Genomic DNA, 15,119 nt, shown 5'->3' on the forward strand with positions numbered 1-15,119 from the left:
ATTCAATGCATCAATCACCCCCCATACCCAAATTTGATCAACTCAAACATGAATGTACTCAAGAAGAGGCTTGATTAATCTCAAGAGGTATCATCTCTAATAAAGATGAAGACATTAAAGAAATACATACAAAATCAAGCAATAAGAAGGTAAAATTGAAAAAGAAGACAGGAAAGAAAACTTATAAGAAAATAGATCTATCAAAAGTCCAATGTTATAAATGTGACAAATCTGGACATATATTTTTTTTTAGAAAGGAAGAAAAATCACATCAACATGGTTGAAGTCAAGGAAGCAGAAGACAAGAATGAAAAATATTCATTATTCTACCTTGCATTATCTAGTGAGTTAAACTCCAATAAAAATACTTGGATAGTCAATAATGGAGCCTCTAGACATATAACATGATTTAGAGATAAATTTGAGACTCGTAAAGAATATTCAACTAAAGAAGTGACAATAGGTGAAAACTTCACTTATCTTATGAAAGAATTTGGGAACTGTTAAGTACTTTTAAGTACCAGAGTCAACTTGTACCTAAAAGATGTCATATTTATCCTTGGAATCAAAAGAAACCTTATCTCTATATCTAGTCTAATAGATCAAGGATATCATATTACTTTTCAAGAAAATAAAGTTTTGTGCTAGTCAAAAAATTCAAACATTAAAAATCTTAATTCTATTAGAGTTAGAGAAGGGAGCCTATACAAACTTTTTAATTCCACAAATCTAGCCCTAAATCATGAAACTAGGAAGAAAAATGAGATTTGGCATGGAAGACTAGGGTATCTAAATTTTAGAGCATTACCCTCTATAGAGAAATTTGATAAATTCTTACCTAACCTTAAACCTAAACATGAAGGAATATGTAAAGGGTGTGCATTAGGAAAGAGCCTTAAAAACACCTTTCCATCCTAGTGAACATAAATCTAAGAGCATTCTTGAACTCATTCATATTGATCTATGTGGACCCATGTCAATGCCTTCATTAAGATGATATTCATACTACATCTTTGTAGATTACTATTCTAGGAAAAGTTGGAAATATTTCCTCAATTTATAAGAATCGAAGGAGGTTGTATCGAAATTTAAAGAATTCAAAGCTTCAGTTGAAAAAAAAATGGGGAGAAGATAAAAAATTTAAGATTTAATAATGGAGGATAATTTACCTCTAAGAACTTTAAAGAATTATGTATCACTAGTAACTTTGCACCTATTTTTCAACAAGGGTTAGTCAATATTTCAACCATCAATGGTAGAAAAATTTTGTTGCTATAATTTTTTCAAAATTTCGATGAAATATATGGATTTCTATATGTTGACAAACAACCCCATAAAAATGATCTAATCTCTATCATGAGGGGGCATCAAACTATTACTAGAAAATGTCAAAACTTTGATGATTAGGAGATTGGTATCGATGACCTTTCCATGCCATCGACGCTAGGCCTCATCAAAACTTATATGATTATGAGATTGTTATCAACAAGCTTGTCATGCCATCAACAATAGGCCTCATCAAAACATTGATGAAACATCATTAGAATCCTATAAAATTTCATTGACATTTCCATGTCATTGATGACAATTACCATCGATAGATTGACTAACAATTGCCAAAACTTCAATAATAGCCCTAGTTTTTAATTTTTAATCATAAGAATCCTATTTATTTGGTGGTCCAAGATAATTGGTGACTATCATGCTAGCAGCATTAGGAGTGTAAAAATCCTATTTTTTTGGTGATCCAAGGTAAGGAAATTGTCAGTCTATGGGGAGTAAGTGTCCCTATTAGTTTAAGAGTGGGGGAATACTTTTTCTAGTTTGATAGGTGAGTGAAGTTCCACATGTTAAGTTGTCTGCTAGGAGTTTGACAAAGTTAAGGATGTTATTGGAGGTTTGGTATGAGATATTAGTTCAAGGGTATCTGACAAGTAACATCCTTAGGCCTAAAGAGAGTCAAGGACTAAATGGTCAAGGGTTGATCCAAGGATTGGATAAATAAAAAGATGTAATTTCAGTTGGTTGGGAGAGAGGGGAAGTTACATTTTATTGGCTACATGTTGATAGTGATGGTAGTTGCCAATGGGAACTAAGGATAAAAAATAGTGTTTTACAACAGCCCAAGGGTATGGACATAGGGAAGGACAAGATGTCTCATGATGAGAGTGTGATAAAAACTGTAATAGAAATCATATGGTTGACATTCCAATATGATAAATAGCTGATGGAATGATCAAAGTTTGAGTGCTTGATGTTTAAGCAGTTGAGTTTTGGACAATGACATTGGTTAGGGTAGATGATCTGAGAGTTTCTATCTTAAAAATAGTTAAGAACTTATCCTTATTTAAACATTGTGTGTAATACCCACTTATAACCAACAAATATATTCTTGGATGGGTGTATTTCTTTTGCATGCTTGCAAGATATGAGATGGTATTCAAACCCTTTTCAAGGGAGGATCAATGAGATATTTCTATATTACAATATTATCCTTTACATATTACTACAATTAGAGCATCCTTAATAACATTCTTTCCAATCAGAATAAGAAGGAGAAGATCATCAATTGACATCCCTCATTTAGTATGAAACATGTAACATAACAACATTATGCAAGAATCTTAAAAAACCACTGCCATTGATACTTTCCTTCTAGATTCAAACAATAAATAAATTCAATCCTTACCTCAAATTGCTCTCAAACAATGGAGAGATTGTTTCTTTACCCTACAACCTCAATTTTTCATTCAGTATTGATGCTCAGTACCCTATAACCAAATACGATGAAATCATGATCAATTAGCTTTACAAAAGATATTGATAAGTTTCAAGATATGTTCCAATTTTTTTGCATTAGTGAATGTGCTATAAGCATATTAGGATCTACATTGTTATAACAAAAACTTTAAGAAGACTTAGATCAACATGTTACTAGTATGTATGTAATTAGTAGAGATCAATTTTAGTGAATGAAGGCATGACACATTTCAACAAAGGAAACAAAACATCACTTTTAATAATATCAAAATGCAAAATGTAGCAATAATCAAAGTAAGGAACTCGGTGATAAAATAATAATGTAAATTATGAAGAATACTTCTCTATAGCCACTAAAGCATCCATATTTATTTAGATTCTCTCCCTCCCATCAAAAATAAGAGTCAACCACTCTAAATTGAGAATGCACGAGCAGTAATTTTCTATATGAATGGACAATAGGTGGAGCTGAAAAAATGCACCACATTTACATTAATGACTTATATGAGAAATGAAAACATGTTGCATTTGTTAGCTCCACCTGATGTCCTATGCATATCAATTGAGATTGTATATCAAACTAGGGCATTTTTTTACATTGCCTGAAACTAAAAGATTGACATAGTTTGTTGGAATTACAATAGGAAAGGTAAACTTCTAGGGTGGGGTGGGGTGGGTGGGTGAATCAATGCTTCAAACATTGGCCCATAAAATATTCACCATACATCCATCTCACATATTCAATAAGTAAACTAAAATATCATGTAAAGCATGTACATCTAAAACATGCAAACAAATAAGCATTTACACATATGACACAAGATATGATTAACCAAAAATCCTCCAATGAGAAGGTAAAACTAGGGTGGGGATGACACCCACAAATCTTCACTACTACAGTAATAAAATATATCTAATGAAGGTTACAATATTTGATCATGAATCGTGATCTACCCTATGAAAGGTTTTCCTTGTTAAACGCTTACAAAGATTGTTAGGTTTTACCCGATTAAAGGATTTCAACACCCTATTAAAAGTGTACCATGTTAAAGCACTTCAACTCACAATTAAGTAAGCACATTGTTAGAGGATTTCAATACAACTTGTTAGGACTACTCTATTAAGAGATCTAACTAATTCACCTATTAGAATGTCTTAGCATTGATCCTACAACTAGAACTTTGTTTCTTGATGATTGATCATCTCTAAAATGATGTATACATGATCCTTCTTAATTAGATGTCTCTTTTTTGTTCACTATTTCCTTCATTTGTTCTCTTTTAACTAATTATACAATGAAATTTAAAATAATAATACCTTGGTCACCATGAATGTCCTATTTTGAGCATGCAAAACTCTCCTTGATCATTCATACATTCCCTTTTTCTCTCATTGAAAGTTTAGGGTTTTTCCTCCTAAAGAAGACCTAGGTGACTTAGGGTTGGTGTGAATCAATAGCTTTGATTCACCCATTTTTCCACTTAAACTTCCCTTTACTTGATTGGATGCATGTAATGTTGAGGGATTCCAACTTAAGATTTTTCCTAATCACCAAAATATCATAATTCAATCTGTAGGTTGGCTCAAAAATGGTTTACATTATATTTTGTGCCAATACAAACAACTATCACGAAACTATGTTACTCATGATCTATAGTCCCTGATGCTCAACATATACTGATTTCAATATTGTGACTCAGAACCTAAATTGCTTGGCATGCACTACTTCCTTGGCTCCTAAATCACTTAAACATATATTGTCTACTTGATAGTTGAGTGACTCGGCACTCACTATTGACTCGGCATGCTCTAACTTATACATGTTTTGCTCAGCATATACTACTTGTTTCCTATGAATTAAGTAAGTGACTTAATTGTATAGACACTCACTAGTCAAAACTAATCTGAGATCAACAATCTCCTCCATTGACATGAGTGTCAAAAAAAATTGTTCATGAATTAATACTTTTATTATTATGAGCATAACATAAGATAACTATTTGACTTCTATACAAAATTTAAAAATATCAAAATTTTGCAACAACTTATACCTAAAATTTTTATAACTCCCCTTGAGTTGTTTGATCTATTTTTTACTCAAAATTTTAATCTTGATAAGTAGATATGCGTTAACTGATACTCTTTCACTTTATTTGTTGTTTTTTGCTTGCTCTCCCATGCTCTTACTCCCCCTTAGCTCTTTCTCCCCCTTTTTGATGTTAATGGGTTATACACTGATAGTGTGTTTGTCCAAAAAGGTTTTATGAACTTCAAGAATAATATTAAGAGTGGCATCACAATTGTCACAAGCTACCTCAAAAGACTTAATTTGGATGGCTAGCTCAGCATCAAGGTGGACTAGGCCATCTAATGTAGAAAGATTGCAGTCTTTCTTCAAAAGAGTTTCTACATAGCCTATCTCCTTGTACAAAATATCCATGTGATGAGTCAATGTAGTCTAGATGCCTATCAACTTGGCCCTTATGTTGGCTTCATCTACAAATAGCGCTACTCACTGACTCCATGTTTACAATAGGGTCCTAAAGTGTTTCTCACTTTGAACTAGAGTCATAGGAAATTTAGCTTTCAATGACTACATTTGACTTGCCAAGCTTAGGATGTGATTCCTTATTTCTTGTGTGAAGAGTTTAGGATTACATAGTTTGGTGTCCAAAGTGAAAATGTTATCAAGTACCTTCTTCAAACTATCTATCTTAGTTTCCAATTCAGCTTGTGTAAGTGTTATATCACTAGATATTTTCTCATTCATTTTATGTTGAAACTTCTTCTTAGATCATTCTAATAATTTTTCATTAGTATCAAGGTCTGAATCATTTCCTTTTCCACTATGTTTGTCAATTGTTCAATAAATGGCTTTGTTTCATCTAAAGTAGCTAGATTTAATGCATCCAAAAAGATGTCTTTAATATCAAGCAAAGTTTTCTTCTACCTATGATCCCTTCTAAGTAGTCCTTGATGTTTCTTTCTTGGTAGGGCTTCTTGAAGTATACCCATTTTCTCAATTGTTATTGTTGCATAATCATATTTTGGAAAAACAATTTCTTCATCTAGGCTTACATCTCCATATGTTATTACCTCTTCTTCCTTTGATGAACTAGGACTTGACACTAAGAATTACAAAGGTGTTTCATATGTTCCCAGCCTCTTAAAATTTTGACTAGAATGAGTGTCAAATACTAACAAAGTTATTAGTGCTTGAATTGAATCTTGCTCCTTTGGCTGGGGTGTTACCTCATCCTCTTCAAGCTTTTCCTTGCCTACCTTATTGCTTTGAATTACACCTTGAACTTTTTTTGGAGGTCTAGAAGAATCTATCTAACCTATTTGACTCTATGGTTCATTAGTTACTTATGTTTCTATTTTATCTTTTTCACTTGTCTCAACCTTTTTTTATGCAACTTCTTTTATATTGTCTAAAGGTTGTACACTAGGGACTTAAGGGATGATTGTAGGTGGTTCTTGTATTTACACATCCTCCCTTGTAGTTTTATTCATTGATTTCTAAAGTTCATATACACTCACCAAAAAAGGGTTGTTACACAAGTTAGCCTACAGTGTAGAATTATCAAGTGTCTTCTTCAAGTTTTCCTTTGTTAGGCGATTGATGTTCAGAACAGTGAGATTAGAAACATCATTTTTTATGATATTTTTAATATTTATTATATATGGAGGGATGACATTTGGCATTTGTGTATCTTGTATACTCTGTTCTTGTTGTTGCTCTTTCTCAACTAATACCTGATCAGCTCCATTCATTTCAATAGCTCCCTCAATTGTGCCTTCATTATTATCATCATCTTCATCATATTTAACCTCAATAGCCTCTTTTTCTCATGCTTTGATTGTAACTAGCCCATGTGTAATTTTCCACATTTCTGTGGTCTTCTCTACAACATCTTATATGTTATTCTACAATATGCTAAATGCTCTATATTTAGGAACAAATCTAACAACATAATTCTTTATGGCTTTAGCTATCTGTGCCTTGCTAAGTTTAGGCATAACTTGAGTGAGGGATGTCTCTGTAATTTTCCTTTATAAGTTCAAACAATAATGCCACTTTTTCTTAACTCTTTCATATAAACTTTTAGGCGTAGAGTTGGCAATTTGTATATGAGCTTTCTCAAAATTGGCCATCATGGCATATATTGGCTCCTCCACTTGATTATTTTCAAATTTTCAAATATTTTCAAAATCAATGTGAGAAAACCCTAATAAATCTAAATTGTTTCTAACATTCTCATATAAGTTGTCTAGATTTGAAGATGAATTATGAGTTACCAGTTAGAATTAGATGTTGTCGTTAGATCCAATTCTATTCTCATCACTTTTAGCCTGAGCACTATATTTTCTCCTTGGTCTTTTATGTGCTCCACCTTCCTACTCTATAGTCTTGGCTTTCTCTTTACCCTTTTTTTCAATGACATGTGTACTAAACCTTGTGGTAGATGTTGTTGGCTTTCATTGGCTTGGTTTAGAAACCTTCTTAGGTCTTGTCACTTCTTGTACCTTAGATTTCCTTTTCTTCTAATTAATAGGAATAGGTGCTTCCTCAACTTCTTCTTCCTCAACACCTTCTATAACCTTTATTTTTTCCTCTTACTAATCCTCACCCTAACCTTTTGTAAATACAAATGGTGCTTTAATATGAGTGTCTTCTTCCTCTTCATCCTCTTCCTCTTCATCTTCCTACTCGACCCCTTCACCAAATTTTTCTTTTAGTCTCTTTACTAGTTTATCCTTCTTTTTGATGACAGAGGCAATCTTCAAATATACAGTAATCTCTGACTTGGCCATCTTTTAGTTACCAAAAGTTTTGGCATCTATATTTACCTCTTATGCAAGTAATGTTTGTATTCCTACAGAGGCCTCATCAACATTAATTTGATAACATAATGACCTTAGCCATCTTACTATAGGAATTGCTACCTAAACAAATGTGTGATCATAATCAGCTATGAAATAAACATCATCATAATATATTTCCACTAATAATACTGAACTCCTTAATCTCTTCTTCATGGGTTGTTTGAAATCCTTAAAATAACTAGTCATTACTGACTCAAAATTTTCACCTAACTATTTAATGAACTCCCCTATTTGAACTACAATAGACCTATTTGTCTTCCATGCAATATTACCAAATATAGAAAATGTGTATTGTACATAAAAGAAGATATATATAAAAATAGATTCAAATTTACATTGAGCACTCTTTGTTTTCCTTATTACTCCTAGGTTTTTAATTAATTGTTGTAACTACAACTCAACAAGATCATATGTATGATCCTTATTCACAATCTTGTAACCCATATCTATTGCAATGCAGGGTACACTATTTAATCTACTTGATTGATAAAATTAATGAGAAATTACCCTTACTGCAAAATCTATTAGAGGATATGTGATGGTATTTATGGTCATTCCTCTCTTGTTCCACATAGCTCTAGTGTTCTTTCAATGACTTATTTTGACTCAATTCTCATAGTCTTTGGCCTATCTAGGCTTGGATACCTTGTTACCCTATGGATTATTCTCTTTGTTATTTTGTTTGGCCCATTATCTAACCACACTAAAATATCATGAATTCTTCTCTAAACAATCTTGATCCATTCAATTTTGAAAACATTAGGGAAATCTAGGGCACGAGTTAACCCTTTCTTTTCTACAATCTTTAATTATTCCCTTAACACACTGTTTTCACATAGTTTTCCATATGCTTTTTTGATTTCCATGTCACCAATACTACCAATCTTACAATTATAACATTTTCAAACATCTTGAATCATTCAAACTTTCAGTGGTATCATAGATAGTGCACCAGAGGGATCTTGCTTGCATGCTATGTCTAGAATGGCCATAAAAATAGGTTGTTTTACCAAGTGAACATTTAAAACTTCTTTTCTCTCTACACCTTTTGAACTAGATTCTATTATACACATCTAAGGCTCATGAAATTTGAAATAGCATAGCTTGGCACACAATAAATACCTCATAAAATATGATGAAATGATGTCAAATAGCTATTCAAATCTCCTACAAATGCTTTAGATGAAATTTCTAGATTGTCTTTAGCTCTTATTTCTCTCTCTCAATTTTAAATGATGTTAAATGAGCGAAAATTGATCAGAAACCCCTTTAAAATGCTGCAATAAATGCTAAGTTCTTACACAACTATAAGCTTGGTGTCAACTAATTTCTAGCTCACTTAGCATCTACTTGTTCTTGTTTTATTTGGAAACCATTACGAGCTTGGAATCCACTAGTATTTCACTTGGAAACCATAGTAAAATTTTCATGCTTAGCAGAAACATGGAAGATTAACAAAACTTAATGATTTTTCTTTGATTCCTAATAACACCTCACATCTGGATTCACACTTATGTAATCTTTTCAAAACAAAATCATTTGAATTGATGTATGATATAACTTTTTAATATTAGTTCCTCATACCTCTTGATTTCTTAGTTTGATGAGGTGTGATCACCTAACCCATTGGGTGAAGTGATCCCTTCTCCACTTGATGTACTATAATCCTTCTTTCTCTACTATGTCTTGTTCATTTCATTTTTGATAGTTTCTATACCTGTCTTGCATTTTCCTTTATTGAAATCACAACTTGTTGTCTTTGGCCTTTTTTGGTAATATCAGATAATGCAACCAGTCTTCAAATAGCTGAAATGTGTGGTTTGACTCAACCACCTTTTGTAGTCACTCTTGAACTATGTCCTAATCTAGTTCTCAAGAATGTGTCCATACTCTTGATAGTAGTGATAACTATACCTTGTATTATAGTCTCGATTATAAAAATTTCCATTGTTCTTTACCTTTTTATGCTTCTTTGGTGACCATATTGGGTTGGATCTACACTCAAAAGCTCTATGTCCATACTTCTAATAGTTTTAACAATATCCTTCAAATATTTAAGTGTGTATGGTCTTGGTTCTGCATTCATGTGCCTAATGCTCTTGTCTGTTGCACTTATGGCAGTGACCCATGCTCTTTTGTATGCCATTCTGATTTATAGTAATGCTCCTACTCACATTGGCAATATGTCCTTTCTTACCACAATTATGACAAGGAGGTTTGGAATTCTCACCTTTTTTTCTCCTTTCCTTAGCATATTTGGATGATTCTCCCTCTTTAGTACTTGTTTATCCCAGTCTAGATGTATCATTGTTAGATCTAGGGGATCCCATCAATTGTTCAAAGTACTTGATGGCTTCACTAGGTTTATTGAAACTTTTAGCAAACTCCTTTCCCCTTTTTAGGTCATTGCTCAACTATTCATTCTATAACATCAGTGTTTTTATCTCAATTTCTTTGACATTCAATTCATAGTTGGTAATCATTTGACCCAAAGTGTCCAATTGCATGTTAGCAATCCTAGTTACCTCTAATGATTTATCTTACAGTCTACTAGTCAAAACTCTTTTTTCATCTTCAATCATGGCTTTTTCTTCCACTACTTTATTTTTATGTTCGATCACTCACATAGTAATATGGCTTGTGATTCTTGCTCTAACATGAAATTTCTAATTTCTTCAGCTTGGGCTCTATTCTTTTCCATTAGATCTACAATTATTACATCAAATTTATTGGAGTCTCCATTTACAAATAGATTAATAGTGTCAATCTCTCTATATTGTGTGTCATTCTCCTCAATGGTAATTTACTTCCTTCTCTTTAGTGATTTCTTTAGATCATCTCTTGCTTCATTCAGTTGATGTATAATGAGTTGTATTTCAATTCCTTAATTCTCAATGATCTTTCCCAACTTGTATAATTTTATTTCCAAGATATTTCCTCAAAGCTGCAGAGATTCTCATTTAGAGAACTAGTCTCTGATAACAATTGTCAAAATTAAAAAGGGAGAGGTAAACATTTTTTTTGGGGTGGGGGAGTGAATCATTGCTTCAAACTTTGACCCATAAAATATTCACCACACATCCATCTCACATATTCAATAAGTAAACTAAAATATCATGTAATGAATGTATATCTAAAGCTTGTAAACAAATAAGCATTCACACATATGATAGAAGATATGATTACCCAAACCCTACAATGAGAAGGTAAATCTAGGGTGGGGATGACACCCATGAATCTTCACTACTACAATAATAAAGTGTATCTAATAAAGGTTACAATGTTTGATCATGAACCATGATCTACTTTGTGAAAGGCCTACCTTTTTAAAGGCTTACAAAGACTATTAGGTATTACCTTGTTAAAGGATTTCACCACCCTATTAAAAGTGTTCCTTGTTAAAGGACTTCAACTCACAATTACGTAAGAACCTTGTTAAAGGATCTCAATACAGATTGTTAGGACTACATTGCTAAGAGATTTAACTGATTCACCTGTTAGAATGTCTCACCATTGATCTCATGGTTAACACTTTGTTTCTTGATGATAGAACACCTCTAAATTGATGTATACTTGATCCTTCTTGATCAAATGTCCCTTTGTTTTTCAGTATTCCCTTCCTCTATTCTCCTTTAACTAATTCTGTAATGCAATTTTAAATCATAATACCTTGGTCACAATGAATGTCCTAGTATGTGCATGCAAAACTCTCCTTGATCATTCATACATTCCCTTTTTCTCTCAGTGAAAGTTTAGAATTTTTCCTCAAGAAGAACTAGGTGACTTAGGGTTAGGTATGAATCAATGGCTATGATTCACCCATTTTGTTGCTTAAACCTTCCCTTTACCTAATTGGATGCATGTAGTGCATAGGGATTCCAATTTAAGATTTTTCCTTATCACCAAAATATCATAATTCAATTTGTAAGTTGGCTTAAAATTGGTTTACATAGTAGTTTGTGCCAATACAAACAACTATGGGAAAATTGTGTTACTCTCCATTTGTAGTCCTTGATGCTCAACATATAGTAATTTCAATACTGTGGCATAGTATCTAAATCACTTGGCATGCACTACTTGCACAGCTCCTGAATTACTCGACATATACAATCTGCTTGACAGTTGAGTGACTCGACACATAAGTAACTGAACACTCACTATTGACTTGGCATGCTCTAACTTATACATGTTGTGCTTAGCATGTACTACTTGTTCAACATGAACTAAGTAAATGAATTAAGTGTATAGACACTTACTTGTCAAAACCAATTTGAGATCAACATAGTTAACATCTAATAATACCTTCATTAACTTGGTCCACTCAAGCATAATATTTTAATTACATAAATAGTAAAAGAAATCCAACATCTTAATTGCCAATTTCTCCTGAATGTGTTCACTAACAAGATCAATTCATAGATAGAATATGAAGTGTTTGATGTAGATGGAATGAAGAGTTTAAGTATTGCTTCAATTACTTTAGATAGGTATGAAATAGAAATAGAAGACAAATAAATTATCAATATTAATTGCAAGATACTCGACAAGGTATGTATAGTCATCATAGATTTTGGCTACATTCAATGTAGTAGATTTAACAATGTATAAAGGATCCATTCCATCCATATCACAATTTTATTTAGACCTCTCGCAAATCACTGCCAAGTTTGCAAGGCAAAAGGATAAACCCTTTGAAGCTGAAAAGTTTCTTAGTTCAAGGATTAGGAAACAAATAATATGTACAAGAAATATGTGGATTACCTTATCAAATAGAAGAATGGACCTTATTATGAGGCTACTTGGATCCCTAAAACTAGCTTCAAGAAGTGAGGAATCAATCCTCAACTATTTACCCCTTCTATCCCATGATAATTGCTTTCTTTGTAGAGGGGAATGGTGCAGGACCACCTTGGTTTGGGCTTGCAAGACTCAATTTTGGTTCATAGATATGGAATAATGATTTCTAAACAACCCAAGTGTTTTTTTTTACCTAAATGTTTGGTTTATATTCGATCGTTCAATAATTGCATTCATTTTCTTTGTCAAACTCTAGTAAAGAGCTTCCTAAGCAGTAAAAGGTGGTCAAATAACCACAATATGGTGAAAAGAATGAAGAAATGTGGAGTGAGGTGTAATAATTTTTGAAACACCATAAGGCATGCATTTTTCCTCCATTTGTGGAAAGGAAGCCAAAATTTGTCATGCAATTGTCAACTTTTCAAAAATTGCAAAAACTGAAATGTTGCAATGTTGTAACTTTGGGCAACTTTGGGAAATATCTAGGATGTTTGAAATAATAATAGTTTTCACCTTCTTTAAGTTTTTAATCATCTTTAAATCACATATAAGACTTTTCAAAGGTAGTTGTATGGGATGCAGATAAGAATTTTCTCAAATTGTATACAAAACTAAGTTTTTGACAATAAAAATGTTATATTCACCTATTGTTCGCATGTTTTTGTGATTGTATGGGAAATTTTATTGTAAATATAAGTTAGATATTATTGTTAGAATTTTTATTCTATAGGTATTGTTTTCCCTCCATTGAGTTTTGTATATATTTCATTAAATTTTCTAAGTGTTGCTAGTTTTTCCTTGTAACTAGAAAGTTTTTACATGTGGTCTAACTCTTATCACCATGGTTGAAAAATAATGAAACTATAGTGAAAGGAGGTATACTTCATATAATTTAAGATGAAAATGGTTAGAGTTAGTGATAGTCAATTTGTGAATCTTGCCAATAGGCCATAGGCAGGTTGATGGTCAATCTGACTAGAGATGAATGAAGAAATGTGTCTGCCAAATGTATAGGAAGAAAGATAATTGCATGGTTTCTTTTTGATATGAAAGGGAACTAAAAGGATATCCTTATATAGAAATTGGAATGTTCCACTAATCCATTAAGGGGTATCACAAATTCATTTGATGCATATAGCCAAGAAAGGCTTCAAAACCCTTATAAACCCTCTATTTTGGGATTTGTGATGTACAGACAGAGTTGGGAAGTCAAACCTCTAAAATCTTACGCAATGCCTATCTTGAATGGTGAATAATTTGGTAGGCTATTAATAAATTTTTTAAATTAAAGCCTAAAAACCTTGTTTGTGGCCTAATTGCGAAGGGCTACTAGGAAGTAACTAGCCAATTTAGAAATTGGTAGAGAAAGGGAGTTTGGGGTCATTTTGATTGTTCATTCTAGATAAAAACCAATTTTTTCAAACCTTATTGAACTTCAACTAAGACCTTGAAAAGGAAGGAGAAAATTCAAGCAATTTAGGGCAAAGAAACTAGGTTGGGAAAAGAAGGCAATCTTTGGGTGTTGTAAAGGGGTATAGTTTCCTATGTATGTAAATCATTTATCTTAAGATATTGAAAAATTTCATGATACTTATGCTACAAGTTACATAGAACATAAAATGAATAATATGCATACATCATAGTCATTATATACTTTTTAATTTGTTACCTCGACAAAAAATATATTGTAAGTAATTAGCACAAGAATTGAGCATCATGACAAATATTTACACCTAATCAGCACCTAATACATTTCCATCAAGATAATTTAATTAATCATCTTCTGCATCCATCTCATAATCATGAACATTGTCATTATCTCTATCATCATCTAGATCATCACAATGACCATTGGCATCATTATGATTGTCACTATGACCATCCTTGTTGTCATCATCATTGTCGTCATCACCATCACCATCACCATCACCAAAATCATCATCATTTCCACCTAACCACCATAATCATCATCATCATCATCATCATCATCACCACCACCACCACCACCACCACCATCATCATGAAAATCTTAGTAATCATCATTATCATCATCATCATCATCTCCTTCTTCATCTTTTCCATCATCATCATCCACTTCTTCTTCCACTTCTTTAGTATCTTCTTCTTCAATCACATTATACTTTACTAGTATTCCTCTTAGATCATTTTTAATAAAAAATAAGCAACCCAATTTATGTGGAATGCCAAAGTGAAACACTTTCTCACATTGGCTTGAAAGAACATCAGGTTCATTTTCAATTGGCTAAAATGAGCTTGTATTAATCATTGTAAATTTTTTATCATATTCAATAATAGTTATAACAAGGATCATTTTGATTTAGTTGTAACCTATACCATTTGACGACAAATAGAACAAATTTTAAGGAATTAAAGTTGCACTCATCTATATCATCCAAAACTCCATAGTATATGTTTTTAGATTGTTGAGGATGCATGTCATTATTAGAAAAAATATCAGTGATCTCAAAGACTACATTTATCCCATAATCATAAGTTCTCATAGTGTTCACCTTTTTTATGCAAAATTTGCAGGCATTATAGTACATAACTTTGTGGTGCTTGACTTGTTATTTTTCTAACATGTCAAAATTATGCATCCACGCATGAGCTGATATTAAACAAATGGTTAATTATATATTAACATATATGTA

Source organism: Cupressus sempervirens, chromosome 2 (assembly GCF_028749045.1).
Source record: "Cupressus sempervirens isolate cs-2001-9-10 chromosome 2, ASM2874904v1, whole genome shotgun sequence".
NCBI classification, from domain to species: domain Eukaryota; kingdom Viridiplantae; phylum Streptophyta; class Pinopsida; order Cupressales; family Cupressaceae; genus Cupressus; species Cupressus sempervirens.